This window comes from Triticum dicoccoides, chromosome 6A (genome assembly GCF_002162155.2).
Source record: "Triticum dicoccoides isolate Atlit2015 ecotype Zavitan chromosome 6A, WEW_v2.0, whole genome shotgun sequence".
NCBI classification, from domain to species: domain Eukaryota; kingdom Viridiplantae; phylum Streptophyta; class Magnoliopsida; order Poales; family Poaceae; genus Triticum; species Triticum dicoccoides.
Window position 1 is genome coordinate 174633350 of NC_041390.1, and position 10299 is coordinate 174643648.

Consider the following 10299-nt stretch of genomic DNA (forward strand, 5'->3'; position numbering starts at 1 on the left):
TGGGTTTTCTTTTTAATCACTACTACAAGCATGGAAATTAAAACTAGCTAAAAGCTACAACTATTTTTTTTGGTTTTTCCTAAGGTTTATCAAACACACAAGAAGAAAGCATAAAAAGTAAAATAAACTAGCATGGATATTACAATGAAAAAGTATGAGCACCGATAACTAGCAATGAGTGTGTGAACATGAATGTAATGTCGGTGAGAAATACGTACGCCCCCAAGCTTAGGCTTTTGGACTAAGTGGGTTTATTGCCACGGATGGCCTGGCGGATATCCAAAGTTTTAGTTGGGGGCGTACTGTGATGGATACTCAGATTGCCACTGGCTGGCAATCACCTCTGGATCCCACTGGTAATTAGACTGTCGTGGAGGATCAAATTGTGGTTCCGGCTCTTGCTCTGCAGCTGATGTAGGGTTCCGGTAGGCGTGAATGGCCTCCAACGGAACAAGGTACTTGCGTGCAGATAAATCAAACAAGGAAGGAGCAGGCAGGGTAATAGTCTCAGGATGATGTTTATCAAAGAACAATTTGTATTTAAGTTCCCTTTCCCTATTCTTTACAATAAAATCATGCACTACCATATTCTTATAATCTAAATAAATAGCAGGCAACAATTTTTCTTCCTTTTCATAGTGCCGAATAGGTATGTTATACTATGCAGCAAGGCGTGAAGCATAGACACCTCCAAAGATGGGGCCCTTTGTACGGTTCAGACTTAATCGTTTGGCAATAATAGCGCCCATACTAACAGAGTCGTCATGGAATAAACCATGGAACAAAATAATAATATCAGGAACACTAAGGTTTCCACAGTTTCCGCGACCAATTAAGCAACGACTAGCAAATATTGCAAAGTAGCGTAAAACAGGAAAATGTATGCTAGTGATTCTTGCATCGGAAACCTTCCTAGTTTTCCCTATAGTAATAGTGTCAATAAACCCGTCCGCATCTCTACGATGTGGTTCCTCTAAGCTACCCTCAAAAGGTATTTTGCAAACCCTGCAAAATTCATATAGTGACATGTTCTTAACCACATCATATAAATGAAACTCTATTGAAGGAGGTGATTCCTTAGGATAATAGTAGAAGTTTTGCACAAAAGTATTGGTGAGCAAGAGATACTGTTCGCGTTGGTCGCGGAGGAAGTCAGTGAGGCCTGCATTCTTAGCCAATTCATAAAAATCGTCATAAATCCCGGCTGCTCTCAAGAAATCATTGGAAGGCCATTCACACGGCCGAACCTCCGCGGTGCAAGGCAGATTATATTTGGGCCTCTCTGCTTCTTCATTTTGCTTTTCCTTCGAGCTTCGGCTCGATGAGCCCCTCAAAAATCTCTTCATTATTTTCTGAAAAAATCTGAAATTTTTAGTAACTTTAAATAAAAGTGAACCAAGCTCAACAAAATTGATAGCAACTACTTCTAGAAGTGCCTAGGACCTATATCATGCATTAGAACTACTTGGAACCATATAAATTTGACATGCAGGCTCAAGAACATGGTCACCTAGGAAGCACAAATTTGCAATGAATAAAGCACTAGAACAAAAACTAATTGGACTAATGGAGGAGTCACATACCAAGGAACAATCCCCCCAAAGCAGTTTTGTGAGAGGTGCTTTGAGCAAGGAGATCGAAAATCACAGCAAAATGAGTTAGAACTCGTGCTTGAGCTGGATGGTGATTTTTTTGGGAGGAAGAAGAAGGTGTGGGTGCAGGAATAAGTGGAGGGGAGCCGTCATGGGCCCACGAGGTAGGGGGCATGCCTAGGGGGGTGGGCGCGCCCTGGACCCTCGTGGCCAAGTGCTTGCTCCCCCTGTTGTGTTCTCAGTGCCAGATATTCTCAAATATTCCAGAAAAATCATATTAAATTGGTAGGGCATTTGGAGAACTTTTATTTTTGGGGTATTTTTATATTGCACGGATAATTCAGAAAACTGACAGAAAATACTATTTTTGCTTTATTAATATAAATAATAGAAAGTAAAAAGAGGGTACATAGACTTGTGTTTTCTAAATTCATCCATCTCATGCTCATCAAAAGGAATCCACTAACAAGGTTGATCAGGTCTTGTTAACAAACTCATTCCGAATGACATGGAACCAGAGAATTTTTGAATAACACTAGGTTACCTCAACGGGGATATGCACATCCCCAACAATAAGAATATCATAGTTCTTCTTGACAGTAGGAAGAGGAAATTCAAAACCTCCAATAGTGATTGTTGAAAATTTTCCAATAGAATTTATACTATGGACTTGAGGTTGTTTCTTCAGAAAGTGTACCGTATGCTCATTACCATTAACATGAAAAGTGACATTGCCTTTGGTGCAATCAATAACAGCCCCTGCCGTATTCAAAAAGGGTCTTCCAAGAATAATAGACATACTATCGTCCTCGGGAATATCAAGAATAACAAAGTCCGTTAAAATAGTAGTGTTTGCAACCACAACAGGCACATCCTCACAAATATCGACAGGTATAGCAGTTGATTTATCAGCCATTTGCAGAGATATTTCTGTAGGTGTCAACTTATTTCAAATCAAGTCTACGATATAAATAAAGAGGCATAACACTAACACCATCTCCAAGATCACATAAAGCAGTTTTAACATAGTTTCTTTTAATGGAGCATGGTATAGTTGGTACTCCGGGATGTCCTGGTTTCTTAGGTATTCCTCCCTTAAAAGTATAATTAGCAAGCATGGTGGAAATTTCAGCTTCCGGTATCTTTCTTTTATTAGTGACAATATCTTTCATATACTTAGCATAAGGATTCATTTTGAGCATATCAGTTAATCGCATACGCAAAAAGATAGGTCTAATCATTTCAGCAAAGCGCTCAAAATCCTCATCATCCTTTTTCTTGGATGGTTTGGGAGGAAAAGGCATGGGTTTCTGAACCCATGGTTCTCTTTCTTTACCATGTTTCCTAGCAACAAAGTCTCTCTTATCATAACGTTGATTCTTTGATCGTGGGTTATCAAGATCAACAGTAGGTTCAATTTCTATACCATTGTCATTGCTAGGTTGAGCATCAACATGAACATTATCATTAGGTTCATGTTCATTACCAGATTGTGTTTCAGCATCAGAAATAGAAATATCATTGAGATTTTCAGGTGGTTCAGCAATAGGTTCACTAGAAGCATGCAAAGTCCTATCATTTTTCTTTTTCTTCCTTTTAGAAGGACTAGGTGCATCAATATCATTTCTCTGAGAATCTTGCTCAATTCTCTTAGGATGGCCCTCAGGATACAAAGGTTCCTGGGTCATTTTACCACCTCTAGTCATAACTCTAGCAACATTATCATTTTTCTTACTACTTAATTCATTGAGCAAATCATTCTGAGGTTTAAGTACCTGTTCTACTTGAGTGGTAACCATAGAAGCATGTTTACTAATGAGTTTAAGTTCACCTTTAACTCTAGACATATAATCACCCAAGTGTTCAATCATATAAGCATTTTGTTTCAATTGTCTACCAAAATAAGCATTGAAGTCTTCTTGCTTAACCATAAAGTTACCAAACTCATCCAAACATTGCCTAGCAAACTTAGTAGGACGGATTTCAGCTTTATCATATCTATAGAGAGAATTTACCTTTACTACCCGTGTTAGGTTATCAAGACCATGTATTTCTTCAACAGGCGGTAAATTAAGACCATGTATTTCTTCAATAGGAGGTAAATTCTTAACATCTTCAACTTTAATACCCTTTTCTTTCATGGATTTCTTTGCCTCTTGCATATCTTCAGGACTGAGAAATAGAACACCCCTTTTCTTAGGAGTTGGTTTAGGAATAGGCTCAGGAGCTGGCTTAGGAAGTGTCCAATTATTTTCATTTGTCAACATATTATTCAATAGAATTTCAGCTTCATTCGGTGTTCTTTCCATGAAAACAGAACCAGCACAACTATCTAGGTGGTCTCTGGAAGCATCGGTTAGTCCATTATAAATGATATCAAGTATTTCATATTTCTTAAGAGGATGATCAGGCAAAGCATTAAGTAATTGGAGAAGCCTCCCCCAAGCTTGTGGGAGACTCTCTTCTTCAATTTGCACAAAATTATATATATCCCCTAAGGCAGATTGTTTCTTATGAGCAGGGAAATATTTAGCCGAGAAGTAATAAATCATATCCTGGGGACTACGCACACAACTAGGATCAAGAGAATTAAACCATATCTTAGCATCACCCTTTAATGAGAACAGAAATATTTTAAGGATATAAAATTAGCGAGTTCTCTCATCATTAGTGAATAGGGTGGCTATATCATTTAATTTAGTATGATGTGCCACAACAGTTTCAGATTCATAGCCATAAAAAGGATCAGATTGAACCAAAGTAATTATATCAGGATCAATAGAGAATTCATAATCCTTATCAGTAACAAAGATAGGTGAAGTAGCATAAGCAGGATCATATTTCATTCTAGCATTCAGAGTTTTTTGTTTAAGCTTAGCTAATAATTTCTTAAGATCACTTCTATCCTTGCATGCAAGAAAGTTTCTTTTAGTTTCTTCATCCATAACATAGTCCTTAGGCACAACATGCAATTCATATTTATTAGGAGAGCCTTCATCATCACTTTCATAAATATTATCAGTTTCAATAATTTCATTCTCTCTAGCCCTAGCAAGTTGTTCATCAAGAAATTCACCAAGTGGCACAGTAGTATCAAGCATAGAAGTAGTTTCATCATAAGTATCATGCATAGCAGAAGTGGCATCATCAATAATATGCAACATACTAGAATTAATAGCAGAAGCAGGTTTAGGTGTCACAAGCTTACTCAAAACAGAAGGTGAATCAAGTGCAGAGCTAGATGGCAGTTCCTTACCTCCCCTCGTAGTTGAGGGATAAAATTTTGTTTTCGCGTCTTTCGAGTTCTTCATAGTGACCAGTAGATATAAATCCCAAGTGACTCAAAGAATAGAGCTATGCTCCCTGGCAACGGCGCCAGAAAATAGTCTTGATAACCCACAAGTATAGGGGATCACAACAGTTTTTGAGGGTAGAGTATTCAACCCAAATTTATTGATTCGACACACGGGAGCCAGATAATATTCTCAAGTATTAGCAGCTGAGTTGTCAATTCAACAACACCTGGAAACTTAATATCTGGAACAAAGTATTTAGTAGCAAAACAATATGATAGTAGTGGTAACGGTGGTAAAAGGTAACGATAGCAAAAGTAATTTTTTTGGTGTTTTATAGTAATTGTAACAGTAGGAAAAGTAAATAACGAAGAGCAATATGTGAAAAGCTCGTAGGCATTGGATCGGTGATGGAGAATTATGCCGGATGTGGTTCATCATGTAACAGTCACAACATAGGGTGACACAGAACTAGCTCCAGTTCATCAATATAATGTAGGCATGTATTCCGAATATAGTCATACGTGCTTATGGAAAAGAACTTGCATGACATCTTTTGCCCTACCCTCCCATGGAAGCGGGGTCCTAGTGAAAACTAAGGGATATTAAGGCCTCCTTTTAATAGAGTACCGGACCAAAGCATTAACACATGGTGAATACATGAACTCCTCAAACTATGGTCATCACCGGGAGTGGTCCCGATTATTGTCACTTCGGGGTTGCCGGATCATAACACATAGTAGGTGACTATAGACTTGCAAGATAGGATCAAGAACTCACATATATTCATGAAAACATACTAGGTTCAGAGCTGAAATCATGGCACTCGGGCTCTAGTGACAAGCATTAAGCATAGCAAACTCATAGCAACATCAATCTCAAAACATAGTGGATACTAGGGATCAAACCCTAACAAAACTAACTCGATTACATGATAAATCTCATCCAACCCATCACCGTCTACCAAGCCTACGATGGAATTACTCACGCATGGCGGTGAGCATCATGAAATTGGTGATGGAGGAAGGTTGATGACGACGACGACGGATTCCCCTCTCCGGAGCTCCGAACGGAACCCAGATCAGCCCTCCCGAGAGAGTTTAGGGCTTGGCGGCGGCTCCGTATCATAAAACGCGATGAATCCTTCTCCTTGATTTTTTTTCTCCCCGAACACGAATATATGGAGTTGGAGTTGAGGTCGGTGGAGCTCCAGGGGGCCCACGAGGTAGGGGCGCGCCCAGGGGGCAGGCGCGCCCCCCACCCTCGTGGCTAGGGTGTGGCCCCCTGGCCTTGATTCTTTGCCAGTATTTTTTATTATTTCCAAAAATAATCTCCGTGGAGTTTCAGGTCATTTCGAGAACTTTTGTTTCTACACACAAATAACACCATGGCAATTCTGCTGAAAACAGCGCCAGTCCGGGTTAGTTCCATTCAAATCATGCAAGTTAGAGTCCAAAACAAGTTCAAAAGTGTTTGGAAAAGTAGATACGACGGAGATGTTTCAATAGGCATCACGTCCGTGACAAGTAGACCGAAACGATTCTGCATCTACTACTATTACTCCACACATCGACCGCTATCTAGCATGCATCTAGAGTATTAAGTTCATAAGAACGGAGTAACACATTAGGCAAGATGGCATGATGTAGAGGGATAAACTCAAGCAATATGATATAAACCCCATCTTTTTATCCTCGATGGCAACAATACAATACATGCCTTGCTGCCCCTGCTGTCACTGGGAAAGGACACCACAAGATTGAACTCAAAGCCAAGCACTTCTCCCATTGCAAGAAAGATCAATCTAGTAGGCCAAACCAAACTGATAATTCGAAGAGACTTGCAAAGATATCAAATCATGCATATAAGAATTCAAAGAAGAATCAAATATTATTCATAGATAATCTTGATCATAAATCCACAATTCATCGGATCTCGACAAACACACCGCAAAAAGAGTTACATCGAATAGATCTCCAAGAAGATCGAGGAGAACTTTTTATTGAGATCAAAAGAGAGAGAACAAGCCATCTAGCTAATAACTATGGACCCGAAGGTCTGTGGTAAACTACTCACACATCATCGGAGAGGCTATGGTGTTGATGTAGAAGCCCTCCATGATCGAATCCCCCTCCGGAAGATCACCGGAAAAGGCCGCAAGATGGGATCTCACGGGTATAGAAGGTTGCGGCGGTGGAAAAGGTGTTTCGTGGCTCCCCCCAAAGGTTTCAGGGTATAAGAGTATATATAGGCGAAAGAAGTAGGTCGGTGGAGCTGCGAGGGGACCACGAGGGTGGGGGGCGCGCCCACCTGCCTCGTGGCTTCCTCGCTGCTTTCTTGACGTCCACTCCAGGTCTCCTATATTGCGTTTGTTCCAAAAACGAGCCTCACGAAGGTTTCATTCCGTTTGGACTCTGTTTGATATTCCATTTCTGCGAAACACTGAAATAGGCAAAAAACAACAATTTGCACTGGGCTTTCGGTTAATAGGAGTCCCGAAAATAATATAAAGAGGTATAATAAAGCCCAATAAACATCCAAAAAGGTAATATAATAGCATGGAACAATCAAAAATTATAGATACCTTGGAGATGTATCAAGCATCCCCAAGCTTAATTCCTGCTCGTCCTCGAGTAGGTAAATGAGAAAAACAAATTTTTTTATGTGGAATGCTCCCTAACATAATTTTCAATGTAATTCTATTTATTGTGGCATGAATATTCAGATCCAAAAGATTCAAGATAAAAGTTTAATATTGACATAAAAATAGTAATACTTCAAGCATGCTAACCAAGCAATTATGTCTTATCAAAATTACATAGCCAAAGAAAGCTTATCCCTACAAAATCATATAGTTTGGCCATGCTTCATTTTCGTCACACAAAATGCTCCCATTATGCATAACCCCGATGACAAGCCGAGCAATTGGTTCATACTTTTTAACGCACTTTAGCCTTTTCAACCCTTGCGCAATACATGAGCACAAGCCATGTATATAACACTATAGGTGGAATAGCATATGATGATGGGGGTTATGTGAGAAGACAAAAAAGGAGAAAGTCTCACATTGACGCGGCTAATCAACGGGCTATGGACATGCCCATCAATTGATGTCAATGCGAGGAGTAGGGATTGCCATGCAACGGATGCACTAGAGCTAAAAGTGTATGAAAGCTCATCAAAAGAAACTAAGTGGGTGTGCATCCAACTTGCTTGCTCACGAATACTTAGGGCATTTTGAGGAAGCCCATCATTGGAATATACAAGCCAAGTTCTATAATAAAAAATTCCCACTAGTATATGCAAGTGACAAAATAAGAAACTCTCTATCATGAAGACCATGGTGCTATTTTGAAGCACAAGTGTGGAAAAAGGATAGTAACATTGTCCCTTCTCTCTTTTTCTCTCATTTTTTTGTTTGGGCTTCTTTGGCCACTTTTTTATTTGGGCTTCTTTGGCCTCTTTTATTTTTCACTTTCCTCACATGGAACAATGCTCTAATAATGATGATCATCACACTTTTATTTACTCATAACACAATGTTACAACTCGATACTAGAACAAAAATATGATTCTATGTGAATGCCTCTGGCGGTGTACCGGGATATGCGATGAATCAAGAGCGACATGTATGAAAGAATTATGAAAGTGGCTTTGCGACAAATACGATGTCAACGACATGATCATGCAAAGCAATATGACAATGATGGAGTGTGTCATAATAAATGGAACGGTGAAAAGTTGCATGGCAATATATCTCGGAATGGCTATGGAAATGCCATAATAGGTAGGTATGGTGGCTGTTTTGAGGAAGATATAAGGAGGCTTATGTGTGAAAGAGGGTATCGTATCACGGGGTTTGGATGCACCGACGAAGTTTGCACCAACTCTCGAGGTGAGAAAGGGCAATGCACGGTACTGTAGGGGCTAGCAAATTGCGGAAAGGTAAGAGTGTGTATGATCCATGGACTCACGTTGGTCATAAAGAACTCATATACTTATTGCAAAAGTTTATTAGCCCTCGAAGAAAAGTACTACTACGCATGCCCCTAGAGGGATAGATTGGTAGGAAAAGACCATCGCTCGTCCCCAACCGCCACTCATAAGGAAAGCACTCAAAGAACACCCCATGCTTCAAATTTGTCACACAACGTTTACCATACGTGCATGCTACGGGACTTGCCAACTTTAACACAAGTATTTCTCAATTTCACAATTGCCCAACTAGCATGACTCTAACATTACCACCTTTATATCTCAAAACATCTATCAAGTATCATAATATTCAATGCATTCTATATGAAAGTTTTTATCATACCCATCTTGAATGCCTATCATATTAGGACTAATTTTATAGCCAAAGCAAATTACCATGATGTTCTAATAGACTCTCAAAATAATATAAGTGAAGCATGAGAGATCAATAATTCCTACAAAATAAAACCACCATTGTGCTCTAAAAAAATATAAGTGAAGCACTAGAGCAAAATTATCTAGCTCAAAAGATATAAGTGAAGCACAAGGAGTATTCTAATAAATTCCGATTCATGTGTGTCTCTCCCAAAAGGTGTGTACAGCAAGGATGATTGTGGTAAACTAAAAATCAAAGACTCAAATCATACAAGACGCTCCAAGCAAAACACATATCATGTGATGAATAAAAATATAGCCTCAAGTAAATTTACACGATAGATGAAGACGAAAGAGGGGATGCCTTCCGGGGCATCCCCAAGCTTAAGCTTTTGGTTGTCCTTGAATTTTACCTTGGGGTGCCTTGGGAATCCCCAAGCTTAGTCTCTTGTCACTCCTTATTCCAAAATCCATCAAATCTTTACCCAAAAACTTGAAAACTTCACAACACAAAACTCAACAGAAAATCTCATGAGCTCTGTTAGTATAAGAAAACAAATCACCACTTTAAGGTACTGTAATGAACTCATTATTTATTTATATTGGTGTTAAACCTACTGTATTCCAACTTCTCTATGGTTCATACCCCCCGATACTAGACATAGATTCATCAAAATAAGCAAACAACACCGAAAAACAGAATCTATAAAAAACAGAACAATCTGTAGTAATCGGTACGTTTTGAATACTTCTGTAACTCCAAAAATTCTACAAAATTAAGAAGACTATGGTAATTTGTATATTAATCTACTTCAGTTGGAATTGGTATTTTATCGCTCTCTGGTAAAAAACAAAAAATATTCTCGTGAGCGCATACTTTCTGTTTTTTCAGCAAGATCAAACAACAATCATCCAGGAAGATCCTAAAGGCTTTACTTGGCACAAACACTAATTAAAGCATAAAAACACAATCATAAAAGAGTATACATGATTTATTTATTACTAAACAGGAACAAAAATAAGGGGAACAAAAAGAAAATTGGGTTACCTCCCAACAAGCGCTA